The following is a 15,863-nucleotide window of genomic DNA, read 5'->3' as shown; positions in this document are numbered from 1 at the left end:
CTCTCGTACCTGCTTGATGCGCTGTCTGGACATGTGGATCGTACTCTCCTCTCGGTACAGTTCCGCAAAGGTGTTGGCTGCGGCCTTTTCTGTTTTTAGCTGGTTGTCCTGCTCGATTACGGTCTTGCCTCTGCTGGGGTTGTCATCGTTCAGTTTCTTTGTCAGCTTCCAGAGCCCCTGCATATCTGTCTCCATGTTCAGGGAGGATGTCTTGTCTTGCCAACTCTTGCGTTTTGCTTGCAGCTTTTCCTTTATGAACGCAGCTTTCGCTCTGTTGTGTATCTCTACATTTTCGTCAGTGGGGGAGCTCTCCATCGTGTCCCTGGCTTCACTGAGGGTCTTGTGCAGGGTGTCGAGCTCAGGTGTCCAGTTGGGACGGTAGTTCCTGCGTTTGCCTCGTGGAATAGCTGCCTGCGCCGCGTCTAATACTGCCTTATTAAAAATCTTGGCATTTTCGTTGATGTCGTGGTGCGACAGTGTCAGCGCAGAAGTCCTCTTGTCTGCCTCGTGCTTGAACAGGTCCCAGTTTGCCTTCTTGTAATTCCAGCTTTACCTGGGAGCAACCCTGTCCAAAGACGGCACCTGCACAGCAGAAATCCGAAATAGGATTAATTCTGCAACGGCAGCGATGGCCAGACTGAACAGGGTATGGAAGAGTAACATCAGATTCCACACAAAATTCCTGCTCTACAAGTCACTGGTGGTCTCCATCCTCTTATATGGATGTGAGACATGGACACTGATGGCAGAAACAGAAAGAAGAATCCAAGCATTCGAAACCAAGTGCTTGAGGAGACTACTACACATCTCCTACAAGGAGCACAAGACCAATGACTATGTGCGGAACCTGGTCAGCAACCTTGTTGGGCCCCAAGAACCACTGCTGGCGACTGTCAAACGACGGAAGATGGCATGGTTTGGTCACGTCATACGACATAACACCCTCTCCAAAACCATCCTGCAAGGGACTGTAGAGGGAGGGCGCAGACGGGGGCGGCAGAAAAAAAGCTGGTCTGACAACGTCAAGGAATGGACCAAAATGACGATGCCAGATCTCCTCACGACAGCTGCCAACAGAACGGCGTGGCGAGCTATGACATCTTCCTCATGTCCCCCCAACGACCCCAGCGGTCGGGGGAATGAGTGAAGTGAGTGAATTCCAGCTTGCTGGGAGCCTGGTGGGGTGGGTTTCAAAATGTCTCTGTACTGTAATGATCACTGGCCTGTGGTCTCTGCCTCCAAGCTAGGTCGACACCTCCCTTTGGGCAATGCTATGGATGTCGTCTGTCGCAAAGGCTATGTCAGGAGTGCTTGTGGTCCTCCATGCTCGTGAGTAGCACGTAGGTGGATCTTCTGGACTGTTGATGAGGATCAGCTGTTACTGATTGCCCAGTTTTCCACATCTTCTCCCTTCTTGTTGAGATCTTGGTATCCCCAGCTGGGTGAGTGGCTGTTTAAGTCTCATGTGATGATCCAGTTGTGGGAGTCGACGAGGATAGAGTCGAGCTATATTTGGTTTGTTGGTGAGTAGACATTGAGGACTGTCACTGACTTGCCTGGCAACACCAACTTGACTACCAGAAATTCTGTGTCGAGATCAGCTTGACCAGAACTCTGGGTCTCTGCCGCTGGGATGTTGTTTCTTACCAGGGTGATGAGGCCTCCCTTTGGTCTGTGAGTGTTCTTGATGTGAGTCTCTTGGATGCAACATACATCGATCGCATTTTCACGCAGAAACCGCTGGAGCTCAACCTTCTTGCGCTGTACTCCTTCCGCATTCCAGTGGATGATACAAAGTGCTGCTTGCCCATGTGCTCCAATCTGTTCTCCCCAAAGAGTCTGAGAAGCATCGCGTCCGTGGTCGGTAGTAGTGGATGGGCCCCTTTGAGGCTGAGGACCCGGCACCGTCTCCCCCCGGCCATGGTCCAGGAAGACGACACCACATCGGTCTAGCGTTGCCATGTGTCGTAGAGTGCGTGCACAGCCGGTTTTGACTAGATCACGCCCCTTAGAGAGGCCACTGTGGCGCCGTCTTCGGTGATCTGTTCTGGTAACGGTTTATAGTTGGCCGGGTTTTCTCTTGGGAGTTTCTCTTCTCTTGGAAGGACTGCCTGCTGAGGCTAACGGACTCCATCTGCCCGGGTTTGAAATCAGAGTTGTCCTTCTCCTAGACTATGTGGGTCCACGGCACCTTATTCCATATCATTTGGTGCAACCCCCAAAGGGAGGGCTCCCCCATCCGCCACCCGGGGAACGCGCCCCTACGCCGTATAGTTCCAGCGCGAGGAGTATACTCGTATAAATCTTACTGACCACACTTAACAAGGAAATTCCCCTGTAATTATCAGGTAAATCTGGATTGCCTTTCTTAAAAATGGGTATGATTATCTAGTAACTCCATTGTTCTGGGAACTCACCATTGCTGAAAATCTGATTGAAAACACGACACAGAAAGGGACTGATTTTGTTGCTACAGTTTTAAGCATTTCGGCAGTTACCCCATCATAACCACATGCTTTTCCGTTTTTCAGCCCAGCTATGGCTTGATTTACTGCTTCTTCTGAAATGGGAATGTTTAATTCTTCAGCTATATCATGATCCACTACACTATCATACTCAGCTCCATTATTTACCCCTCTTCTGTCCTGAACACAGATTTTAAATGTTCATACCATTGATCTAAAGTTATCTTTTCACTTGTTTTCTGTTTACCTCTACACGTATTCGATCTCACCTCTGACCAAAATGATTTAGGATCGTGAATAGAATTGTTTAGTTTTTGCGCTTTTTCTTTCTTATACGAACGTTTCTTTGCCGGTATTAGTTGTCGGTATTCCTTTCTTGCCTTTACAAAGGCCAGTCGTTTATCTTTTATAGTTACGTTTTCACCACATCGATCACAATTTCCTTTGTCTATATCCCCTTGTCTCTGTGTAGTACTTTGGCATACATTTCTACCGTATGTTTCCTTTGATTTTCTGAATGTGCACTCTTTATTAAACCAAGGGACTTCTTTTTTTTTTTTTTTTTACATGATCAGAATCAATCTTAATTTGCTTTTTCATACAACTGGCAGCATTAAGAAGGCAGTCAACAAATTTGGTCAAAGCTGATTCGGTATCTCTCTCAATCTCTTCGAAAGCTTGGCAAATGTCCTCTTTTGACTGTGGAGAAGAGAAGTTAGCTGAGAACTCATCTTCCTTCTCCCTTGTCCAGCACAGCTTTTCTCTCCAAATACCTTGCCTATCTTTCCTGTTATCCATACTTACATAGTGTTATCATTGCCAAACGTAACTGAAACTGGTAAATAGGTAGAATCATTCCTATTGATTATCTCAAAGGATAAAACCAAGTCAAACAACTCATTTGACGTAACAAATTAGTCGATGACACTACTTTCCGTAATACAGATATGTGTATTCCCATCATCAAAACCTTTATCACACTTTCCGTTTATAACAGAGCACTGGAATATGTTACACAAGTCAATCAGTTGTGATCCAAACAGATTCACTGTTAAGTCTTGTGAGCTTCGTGTCACATACACTTCATCTTCTTGATATAGTGGGTCAATACCTACTTCAGACAAACCATTCAGACTGGCTGTTCGTGTGTTTATATACCACAAATGAATACGTAGAAATCTTCAAATGTTTCATACAGAGTATTGATACAGTGTTCCAGAGGTTCAATTCTGTACCCATTTTCTAACAAGTTGTACACACTTGAATCACTAGGTGGAACGTAGGTTCCAATGAAAAATATATCTTTGAGTGTGCCAAAGATAGTCCTGTACTGTAGACAAATCAGATTATCATACTCTAATTCCACTACTTTGATCTGCTCCCTCAATACATTTTTATATCCCACTACTACACCGCCTGATTTTCTTCCCCCTTGAGTTAATTTTCTTGCAAAAGAAGTCACACAAATGTAGTCAGAAAATTTGTCTGATTGAAAATTAAAATCTATAAAAGTTTCAGTGATACAGAAAATGTCAAAAGTTTTAAGGAAGTCAACAAAATCAAGAGTCAAGACGCTGAAGCAACCCCTCCACGTTCCATGTTCCCACCTTTAGCCTCCTGCCTTCACGGTCTGTCTGTGAGCACTGGCCACTTCCATATTGCTGTGAGGCTGACTGTCTGGAACCACCCCCACTGTCCTGACTCCCCCTGGAGTGAGAGAACGATGACTTCTGCCTGTTGCACTGCAGTGAGGGGGACTGGACTCAGAATCCCCCTCTACCTCGTGGGGCCCGGGCGTCACTGCGGTCGGTCCCTGGTCCTGACGACGGCTGTCGGTGCAGTCCTCTCTGTCCAATACGGGTGTCCTGCCTCACCACAGTGGAGTACAGCCTGTTGTCCGCCTGGTCCTGGGTCGTGAGTTGGTCTGCTGCTGTGCTGTCCTCTGCAGACACCGAGTGGCCGCTCCTTGTGTTGGAGATGCAAGACCCATCTTTCTTCCCTGACGATGCTGCCTTGGCTGCGTTTTTGCTATCTCCCCGGGGAACGGATGGAAATTTTCCGCTTTGAAAGTGAGGCGTGTCGCTGCCAAGTTTCACGATTTCGTTTTTCTTGAGATCAAATGTGAACACGCCATCATCAGTCCGAAGCTTGTCGTGTCTGATTACTGCCCTCTTGTTGTTGTCCCTCATTTCTTTTCTCAGTGCCAGCAGACCTTTCTGTTTGTTCCGGACTTTCTCTGACACGTCTTCTCTCACAAAAAGTGGAGGATCATTTCCTTTCAAACACCCCGCCCTGGACATCACAAGCTCTCGGTCCTTGAAAGATAGGAACTTGACGATGACAGATGTTTTACCAAGGGGGTGTGCTCTTTCGATTCCGATGTCTGTGGTGATTTTCATTTTGTCCCTCATGACTGAGTGCACCTTTTCTTCACACTGTTCCCACGATTCCTTTCCACCGTTCAACAGGCCACCGAAGATTAAATTGTTTCGTCTGGAATGGTTTTCCAACTTGCCGATTTTTTCTTCCAGGTTCTCAACAAGACTTTCGAACGTATCTTCATTTTCCTGTAGATTTTCTTAGTGTTCAAACATAGCATCCACGTCATCTGTTAGTATTTTCTGTTGTTCAGACAGTTCATCAAAGCGGTGGCTAAGATGCGTTTCTTTTCAGCTGTTTTTGCTGACAGTACATTCTGGTTCGTTTCAAGTCTGTCTTCAATTCTTTTCACTGACTCGGTGAGAGACTGCACTGACCTGATCAGCTGTTGTACAGATGGCTGCTCCGTGTCCGTGTCCATTCCTCGTGTTGAATCGAAAGATAATAGAGAGATTGAGAGAGACAGAGAGAGGGAGGGGAAAGAGAGAGAGAGAGTGTGTGCATGCGTGTGTGTGTAAGATAACACACCACACACACAGAGATATATCCGGTTTCATCTCGATGTTGTTTGTCACATGTGTGCCCTCAGTGCTGTTGTGTGTGCGTGTGTATTTGTGCGTGTGTGTGTGTGTGTGTGCGTTTGTATTGGTGCGTGTGTGCGTGTGCGCGCGCGCACGCACGTAGTAGAAGTAAACATAAGAGGTAGACAGACAGACAGACGGACAGATAGAAATGGTGTGACATGCCCGTGTCGTCTTTCATTTCCATTTCACACGTGTGCCGGTTTCCAAGCTCCCGCACTGTGGCCCAGTGGCTCAGTTAGTACCTGCTGGGGGGTGGGGTGGGGGGTGGGGGGGAGGGATGGTGGGTGATCCAGTGTTTATGTCTGCCTGCCGCGGTCTGTGCATGCAAACACCCGGGAAACAAAACTGATGGCACCCATCGCCATTGTGACCCGCGTCAATATTCCCGCTGATCCCCATGTAGCACCCATCACCATAGTGACCCACGTCAATAGTCCCGCTGATTCGCATGTAGCACCCATCACCATAGTGACCCACGTCAATAGTCCCGCTGATTCGCATGTAGCACCCATCACCATAGTGACCCACGTCAATAGTCCCGCTGATCCCCATGTAGCACCCATCACCATAGTGACCCACGTCAATAGTCCCGCTGATCCCCAAGTAGCACCCATCACCATAGTGACCCACTTCAATAGTGATTGATAGCGCCTATCCTCGGTCGGAGACCAAGATCTAAGCGCTTTACAAACACGGGGTCATTTGCACAAAAGGCTGCCTACCTGGGTAGAGCTGACTGACGGTTGCCACTGGGCGCTCATCATTCGTTTCCCGTGTCATTCAGTCAGATTTCAGGCACACACACATACACACTCAGACAGACATGTAACATTTTACGTGTATAACCGTCTTTTTGTTGTTTTTCTTTTTACCCCAATCCACCGAACACTGACATAGATTACAGGATCTTTAACGTGAGTATTTGATCTTCTGCGTGCGTATACAAAGGAAGGAGGTTCAGGCACCAGCAGGTCTGCACATAATTATGTTGACCTGGGAGATCGTAAAAATCTCCACCCTTTCACCACCAGGCGCGGTCTCTGACATTCGAACCCAAGACCCTCAGATTGAAAGTCCAATGCTTTATCCATTAAGCGCCCGCTGATCCCCATATAGCACCCATCACCATAGTGACTATTAAATAGTCCCGTTGATCCCCATACAGTACCTATCACCATAGTGACCCACGTCAATAGTTACGCTGATCCCTATATGGCACACATCACCATAGTGACCCACGTCAATGGTCCCGTTGATCCCCATATAGCACCCATCACCATAGTGATCCACGTCAATAGTCACACTGATCCCCATATAGGAACCATCACCATAGTGACCCACGTCAATGGTCCCGCTGATCCCCATATAGTACCCATCACCATAGTGACCCACGTCAATAGTCACACTGATCGCCATATAGCAACCATCACCATAGTGATCCACGTCAATAGTCCCGCTGATCCCCATATAGCACGAAGAGAGGGACTGACGTCCCCGCCCTCCGCCACTCTCTCAGTTCAGTTCAGTTTCTCAAGGAGGCGTCACAGCGTTCGGATAAATCCATATACGCTACACCATATCTGCTGAGCAGATGCCTGACCAGCCAGTCTTCCAGTCATGGGGAAATGGCTCCGTTGCCTTGTGGGAACACGTGGGAAAGTCAAAGGCTAGGGAAGTAAACCCCGATAAAAACCCGGAGAGGATCCCCATCACCCATCCAGCAGCTCCTGCAGTTCAGTCGTGGTCAGGACGTGTCGCTCCACGTCCCTCCTGGGGACAGCGGCTGGACCGAGAGGGTGGTCATGGTGCTCGGGCAACACACAACTTCCGTTCACCCCTTTCTTCGCCCAGGATATCAGTGACTTTAGTGGATTGATTAGTGTTTCAGGGGCAGTGTGACAGTATGCCCGATGCGTCCGTACGTAGTACGTAGGGTTTTCCTGGCACTGGAAGAGCGCAAACAGGGGGCTTCACGAATGCTTTCTTGAGCTGCCTGAATGAAGCTTCACACTCATCGTTCTACTGGACTTGTCCTTGTCGCGTCCCCTTTGTCAAGGGTATCACTTTGTTTTGGTTCGTCCATCAGAATGAATCGGACTCCAACATGTACCTGCTAAATACTACAGACAACAAGCCGAGTCCAAATGACATGTTGTTTTTGATGTCCTGTGTATCACGATGTGCGATTTTATGGAGTTGCCAGGTTTTGTGTATTAATTGTTTTAGCATTTGAGCGCAGTTCCAGAATTGAATCATGAATGGATGAGTCTGGGTGTGTATCGTTGTTGCAGTACAGATTATTCACATGCCTGTTCAATTCGCGTGGTTTGTACTTACGTTGGTAATGACAGCTTCACATTTCACCGTTCATTCCATTCATACACGTGTAGATGTGTGGACTTAAGCAGCGCGCGCATGTGGATGTGTCGTTGTGTATGAATGTGTGTGCGTGTGCGCGTGGATGTATTGTTATACATGCAGTGTGAATCATTGTGTTTTGTTCGTGGCCCACGACTTTGTTGTGAGCCGGAGAGGGTGCAGTTTTTCTTCCTCTCAGATCAACATATGTGCAGACCTGCTAGTACCTGAACCCCCTCCGTGTGCATAGACATGCAGAAGATGAAATGAACACGTTGAAGATCCATTAATCCATATCAGCGTTCTGCGGTAAATGGAAACAAAAACATTCCCAGCAAGCACACCCCGAAAACAGCATGTGTCTGCGTATTCTTCCCCTCTCCTTTTATATGAAATGTGTCCAGTGCATGTTTTTTTCCTCCCTCTCTCTCTCTCTCTCTCTCTCTCTCTCTCTGTGTGTGTGTGTGTGTGTGTGTGTGTGTGTGTGTGTGTGTTTATAAAAAAAAAAAAAAAAAAATCTGAGCCCAGAGGGCTGGATATAAAAACAGAATTTTGTTTTACCCCTCTCTAATAATCCAAACACACTGTCGGTGACAGCGTTCACTGCTATTGCTTTCAATCAATAGAACATTGCCGCATCCTGATTGCGTATATTTCTCTGTATCCTTGTTTGGGCCACGTGTTGGATTCACTTTCTGCCGTTAAATCATTCTCCACTATCGTTGAAAAGTTCGTGTAATGTGTAGTCTGTTGGACGTGGTAGAGAGGCAAAACGCTTAACACTTTGCGTCATTTCACTGACATTCCTCTTCTTGTGTCTCGTGGTGAGTACGGTTCCTTTAGACTACTACTACTGCTGCTGCTGCTGCTACTCCTACTTATTATCATTGTTCTTATTGTTCTTATTATGATTGTTGTTGTTGTCATCATCATTATCATTATAACAATAAGCTATTAATATAGCGCCTAATCAAACGATTTTGCTTTCAGCACTTTACAACAGTTTAATTGAAAATTCACAACACATTACAGCTCTCTCTCCCCACTCCCTCTCTGTCTGTCTGTCTCCCTGTCTCTGCCTCTGTCTCTCTCTCTCCCTATGTTTCTCTACCACTCTCTGTTTTGTTCTCTCCCTACCTTCTTCTCTGTCCTTATCTCTCTCTCTCTCTATCTATCTCTATCTCTGTGTGTGTGTGTGTGTGTGTGTGTGTGTGTGTGTGTGGAGGGGGGAGGGATGAGGGAGGAATAGGAGGGGGGGCAGGGGGGTAATGGGGTTTATGTATTAGAGATGCGTTGAAGAAGCGTGCTTGATGTATAGGGAAACTGGAATTTATCCCATTCAGGTATTAATTACAAGGAGAACGATCTGCCTTTGGTTAAGTGTACAAATATATGTGGCTAGTTTTCGCGTGAGAGAGTGAGATCTAGCGAGAGAGAGAGGGTTAGAGAGAGAGGGAGAGAGAGAGGGGGGAGGTGAGGGAGAGAGAGAGGAAAGAAGAAAGGGAGAAAGAGAGAGGGAGGGGAGAGGGATAGAGAAAGAGATGTGTCATCTGCATTTCGCGCTTGTCCAAGCTAGTGAGACTGAGTTCTACATACAATCTGATATCATACTCACAACACAAATCATGTTCAGGCCATAACTTATGAACCCCAGCACACACACACACACACACACACACACACACACACACACGCGCGCGCGCGCGCGCGCGCTGATATATGAAATCTGACCCTCAGATTCAATCTGTTGCGCAGTATGAGGCTGAAATGTAGGATGTTTATGAATCAGGCATCCTTTGTGAAAAAAAAAATCATTTATTTCCTTTGAATAAATTTCTTGAAGTGACTTTGCAAACGGGGGTCTTTAAGACTATGCAAACGCCTAATGATTTAGTTTATGCTGAAACAAATCGATGCCCAATACATCTGAATTCTGCTGTCAAATGTACTATCTAATAATTAAGATAACGCGTATTGACGATGTAAGTCTGCCAAAGAAAACATGCAAGATGTTATTTTATAGGCAACCCTCCATGTTTAAATTATCTATGTTGATATCATCCACCACGAAACCCGCTATCACTGAGCAGTTAGCAGTTCACTATGCATATTAAAAATTGCACTGGCTCTTATTGCTGCAGCCTTGCGGGCTAGTTGGCCTTTGGGAACCATCCCAACGCCGACTGTCCTAAAACCCACTTGGCCGAGAGAGTGGGGGTGTACTTGGGCAAGACACTCTCCACTATAATCAAATTCTAGCCCAGATAGTTGGGACAGCAGTTGCCTCCTCTGCTGTTCTGATGGTCATAGTCGGACACGACTGACTATCATATATGCTTATTTAGGAATACGAAACGCCAGTAATTGTGGTGTTTATGCGTCTGTAATGCTGGTTTACACTACGCCTTTAGGAGGTGCCATTGCCTCTCTTGAATAAAACATCCATTTCGCTCTCTCTCTCTCTCTCTCTCTCTCTCTCTCTCTCTCTCTCTGTTCAACAGATCAAACAGCTTGAAAAGAGATATTGCATGAAAAGAACTACATTAACGCGTCGAACATGGTCGACTTAAATGTTATTTCACTGCCCGACTCGTTCTCAGAAAGAAAAGATCTGAGCACATCACTCCTCTTTTGCAACATCTCCCACTGGCTACCTGTCTCACACAGAATAAAGTACAAGATCAGCACTCTGTGTTATAAATGTATTCACAAATTTGCCCCTTCCTATCTCTGTGGCTGCCTTCACCTCTACGCTCTCTACGATCGGCTTCGGATCCATTCTGTTTACGCATACCCAGAATCAAACACTCGACTGTTGGCCGCCGTTCTTTCTCTGTCTCTGGACCTTGCAATTGGAATGAACCTCCTCTTTCTCTTCGTCATGTCTCCGCACTCAGCTCTTTCAAGTCTGGTCTTAAAACCCATTCTTCCCAAAATAGCCTCCCGTCCCTGCCTCTTCCTTGTCTTCAGTTTTTTTTTTTTTTTTTTTTTTACTACTACTACTACTACTATTACGATTGTTACTCACAAAGAAAGCTGGAGGAAAGCTGGATATCGACAACTTCAGTTTTCAGGAACCTATTTGGCATAAGAAAATTATTGACAATCCCACGCGTCCGTACGCACGTCCACACACACACACACACACGCACGACCACACACACGCACACACACACACACACACACACCGTATCGTCTAAAATCACTTCAGTGAACAGACTTTAAATTAATGACCAGCCATCACGCACCGTATGTCATTTTTCAATAAAAATGCGTCATGCTACTTTGTGAATGACGTTCAGTAACTACGACAGTAATCTTAACGTGATGTTATTTTTGTCTTTATAATTTATATTCTTTGTTTATTATTTTCAAAGATAGTTTTCTCAACATGACCTTACTATTTTAGTGTTTTTGACGCTGTTCGAAGTCATTTGTGACGTGAGTGTCTGATCACATTTTACATTTCATCATAACGTATACTTAACCTAATTATTGTCATTCACTTACTATGTTTTTTGTTTTGTTTTGTCAGTTTTTTTTCTTACAGATTGCAGAGCAATGTAATAACAAGCACCCCAGATGTAGACGTCTTCCATACTTACACATGAACACACTGATTATCTTTTTGATGTGCACGGTGAATCCAGTGTGTTTATTCATTTTCTTATTTCACACAAACACACACACACAAACACGCGCGCGCGCGCGTGCACGCACGCACACACGCACGCACGCACGCACGCACGCAACATACACACACTCACTCGCTCACAGGGGCAGCTTTGTCATAACGCATGTATAAGATGGCTGATCTTGGTTCAAACAGTATTTTATTTGGAACATGTCACAATACATCACACACATCACATACATCATTGAACAAAATTAAGCTGAGATATGAATAAAGTGAAGAAAATAAACAATAAACGTGTGGTGAAGAAAGAAGTGAATAGAGAGAGAAGGAGAAGTATCAACGCTAGGGCTCAAGCGAAGCAAGACAAATTGGCCGACAAAGCGGAAGGCCAACCGTCCCACGGAAAAAGAAGAAGGAAAAAAAGAAGCAAGCACACCATCATGTATTCAGGTCGTGATCTGGCAAGTGAAAGGGCAGCACTCTTTCAGGCACATGCTCTTACATATATGCATACAGACAGGATATTACTCGTCGTTAAAAACCTTTGAATTAAATGCATACATATATGGGTGTAATCATGTATACGTACACACACATGCCCATCCACACACACACACACACACACACTCACACACACACACAAGCACACACACACACACACACACACACAAATATATATATATATATAGACACGTATACATTTAAAAAAGAATAAATGAATAAATACATAAATAGATAAAAGAAAAAAAAGAGGAAATTGTCTGAATTAGGGATTAAATCGTTCGCTTTGAGTAATAAACTTGTGAACAGTTTCAAAGATGCTGACATTTATCTCAAGACTAAAGGAGGTGTTAACAAATAGTAAGTAATGTACAGCGATATGTTCTTGTGGGAGATTATGAACATTGTTTGTTCTATGTATGTTGTGGTTCGGGCAGTGCATTAGAGAATGCTCAGCTGTTGTCTCTTGTGGAAAGCTGCAAACACAGGATGGATCCTTCCTTATATGTCTATTATACAGATTAGAGTTTAATTCGCTCATACCAAGTCTCAGACGACAGTGGATAATTTGGTCTTTCTTTTTACCCAGATAATAATATGGTGGGACTGTAGTGTCTGTAGACGAAAGGTAGCGTTTCAGCTGACTGAGAGACTAGGTCTGTTGAACAGAAAGAGGAAGGGTGTTCGAAACAGCCGTGGCTAAAGGGGAAAAAGATCTGTTGTAAATGTCAGTGTGGTGTGGACGGACGATTCGTTCAAATGGTCTTCGCCTGTGGTTTGGGTTTACTGTTGACACGAGAGGGGGCAATAAATGGGTAAGATTCTGAGGACAAATATTATTGATAGTTGTAAAGAACATTATCATTTTATGTCTACGACGCTTTCTTTTAAAGAACAAAATCCTGATTTTGCGAGCAATTTATCGTGGCTAGTACCACGAACGGTACCAGTAATAATAATACACAGAGCGTCTAAGTGTAAGTCTTCCAACATTTTACATTGGAACTGTGCGCAGTTGTCCCAGATTATATCAGCATAGTCAAATATTGGGACGATGAAGGATCTATACATCGTTTCCAGAGCCCCCCTGGTCAGCTTGTACTTAAATGAACGAAGACAGTTGATCAGTAATCCAGCCTTTATAACGATACTATCTATGTGGTCACTCGACCTACAACTGCTTTGCAGAATGACCCCTAAGTGCTTGTGTTGATTATGTTGTGGTAAGTTGACATTTCCAAAAGTTAGGACGTAGCATACTACGTTTCCCTGGAAAATATTTAGTAGTTCTGTTTTAGATTCATTAAATTTTAACTTTCCATGTATTTGCCCAAACGTCTATTCTATTTAAGTCAGCTTGCAGGGTTTCTTTTCTCGTGACAGGGCTTCTCATTGCAAGAGATATACTCGAGTCATCAGCAAATACTTTGATATCAGAACTAATACAACAGACTATGTTATTGATATAGACTAGAAATAACAGTGGACCAAGAACAGATCCTTTTGGTACACCCTGAGGAAGTTTTAACTTAATTGACTGTACACCTTTGATTAGAACTGACTGGTACCTGTCTGAGAGATAATCTCGAAACCAAACCAAGAGTTTGCCTCTGATACCAGCAGCTTCCAACTCAAGTAAAAGGCTCCTGTGCCAAACACGATCGAAAGCTTTAGATATGTCAAAAATATTGACTGAACAGGAATTCTTTTATCGTAGTTATTTACTAAGTTGTCATAGATAATAAGAAGTTGGTTAATTGTCGAGACACCATGAATAAACCCTGACTGTGCTTCCAAGATCAGGTTGTTGGCTGTAAGAAAGTTATAAACAAATTTGTGCACACATCTTTCAAAGACTTTCCGTACCCAACTTAAAAGGGAGATCGGCCAATAACTAGTACATTCATCTTTGGTTCCTTTTTTATGAACTGGTGTAACATTAGCTGATCTTGAGATTACCGTTCGTGCTTCCCGCCTGTGTTCTGTAGGAATCATGAGTGTGGGGAGCCACTTCTTTTTTTCTGTCTGTCTGTCTGTTTGTCTGTCTCTCTTTTTAATTCTTTTAAATTTATTTTTCATTTTCGTTGTGAAAATGTATTGACATGGTTTGGCCATTGTGTTTGGATTGCATGATCGATCCAGACTGTTTGGATGTGCATCCAACAAAACAACCCTCCCAGTTGTTCCACTCAGTATTTCGATTCGTCCCTGGTTTTTGAGCAGGTGAAAAATACCAATGGACAAAAAGTCTTAATAAAACTGTAATGTTAATTAATTTTGATTTTTTTCTGAACATGTGTAAAATACGTTTTTCATATTCTAGAAAGCCAAACCATTTCATGCTCGTCGTTTCATGTTGGTCGTTTAGAGTCTGCTCGACGATTTTATGATGACCAGGTACTAATTTGCCATGTGTTTACGAATCATTTGTGTTGACAAATGGGCGAGCGGGATGGTGCCAATATTTTTCAAATCGACAAATTTTGTATGCATGCTGTGTGCTTTGATGTTCAGTCCATATTGTACAAAATCATAACCCCCTGCCCCACCCCTCCTCCCTCCTCTCCCCACCCCTCCCTGTCCCCAAATATCTTAGTTCCTTCTCCGACAGGTTTTTTTTTTTTTTTTTATAGTTTTCCCTCACACAAGCCTGTCCTTGCACATAAACACACACGCATGACTGCGCGCGCGTACGTGCAAATACTCACATGTTTACACCACCGTTTGGTGGCTATGGGTGGATGGGTGGATGGGAAGTGGAGGATTTTGGTGTGTTTTTTTTCACCCTTCACCACACCCTCGCCCCCGTTCCGCCTCAACGAGCACAACCCATTTGTGCCGAATTTTAGATTTTAATAAAACTGAAGGCCATGAAAGTACTGCATTTTTTTATAATCAGAAACACATTTTAAACATTTATTTTGATTTCAAAAGATGATTTGTTTTATCATGTGAAATATATGCGTCCTATGCATGGGACGCTAGGTCTGAATGGGTAGGGGTTTTACCACACATACAAATATGGAGAAGTATGCTTTGTATCAAAACCACTGGGATCATTTTGGTACTTTAGATAAAATGTAAACTCACTGGCAGATGAAAGACATTTACACTTGCATTTCTTGTGTTGAAAAATTAAAGAACAGATAACTTTTCAGATCATAAGTGTCACTTTTCTTCTTAATAATTAACAAACGGAACAGAACAAGATGAAGAGAATATCATACATCAGGTTTTTCTTGTATTTATGTCAGTATCATTACTACATATCTAGGAAGAGGGTGGTAGAATGGTCAGGATGCACATCTGCCGATATAGTGTCCATGAGGGTGTGGGTTTGAATGCAAGTATGCCAAAGACCTTTTTGAAGGGGCGATAACTAGTCGGGATAACCAGCCAAAGCAGATGGCGTGTCATGTAGTTTAGTCATGTCTTCTTTTTTTTTTCTTCTTTGTTTTTAATGTAAGACATTTGATTAGTTTGTATGGACGGAGAACAAATTGGACGCACTAACATAAAGTGCATTGTATTTTCCACAGCTCAGCGACCAAGAGGGCAAAGTCAATCACGTTTATAAGTTGTCTGTGGTAAAAACTGAACGCCAAAATCTAATTTTAGTGAGTATTGTTTTTCAAATGGCTATCGTCAGTTCTTGTTTTGTTAGATCTTCAATGGATACACCAAGAAATGCTTTTGGAGAACATCTATCAGAAATGTGTTGTTCGTTTGATCTTGCTATTTTGAATGGTTAATGTAAGCTGAAATCTGATGACAGTTGCATATTCATATCTAATACTGGATCAAGCACTGTTGACTACTTCATTCTGTCTCATGATCTCTTGTCATTAGTATATAATAGTACAGTGTTGGTAGTTGTAAATCACGAGCCTGATTTTGACCACTTAAAAGGTATATTTATATCACACTGCCAATGACAGT

At 43.9% G+C, this 15,863-nt stretch overlaps 1 protein-coding gene across 1 annotated transcript in view; it reads left to right on the top strand.

The window, feature by feature from the left end:
- Window positions 1-8,501: 8,501 nt before the first annotated feature.
- Window positions 8,502-15,863, top strand: part of LOC143281665 (uncharacterized) — a 39,227-nt gene continuing 31,865 nt past the window's right edge. Inside the window, exon 1 of the mRNA XM_076586913.1 lies at window positions 8,502-8,610. The gene's annotated coding sequence lies outside the window, so the exon portion shown is untranslated. The remainder of the gene's footprint in view (window positions 8,611-15,863) is intronic.

The sequence above is a fragment of the Babylonia areolata genome, chromosome 4 (genome assembly GCF_041734735.1).
Source record: "Babylonia areolata isolate BAREFJ2019XMU chromosome 4, ASM4173473v1, whole genome shotgun sequence".
Classification (NCBI taxonomy): Eukaryota; Metazoa; Mollusca; class Gastropoda; order Neogastropoda; family Buccinidae; genus Babylonia; species Babylonia areolata.
The sequence above is the reverse complement of the archived record's forward strand: the minus strand, read 5'-3'. Positions and strand labels throughout refer to the sequence as shown.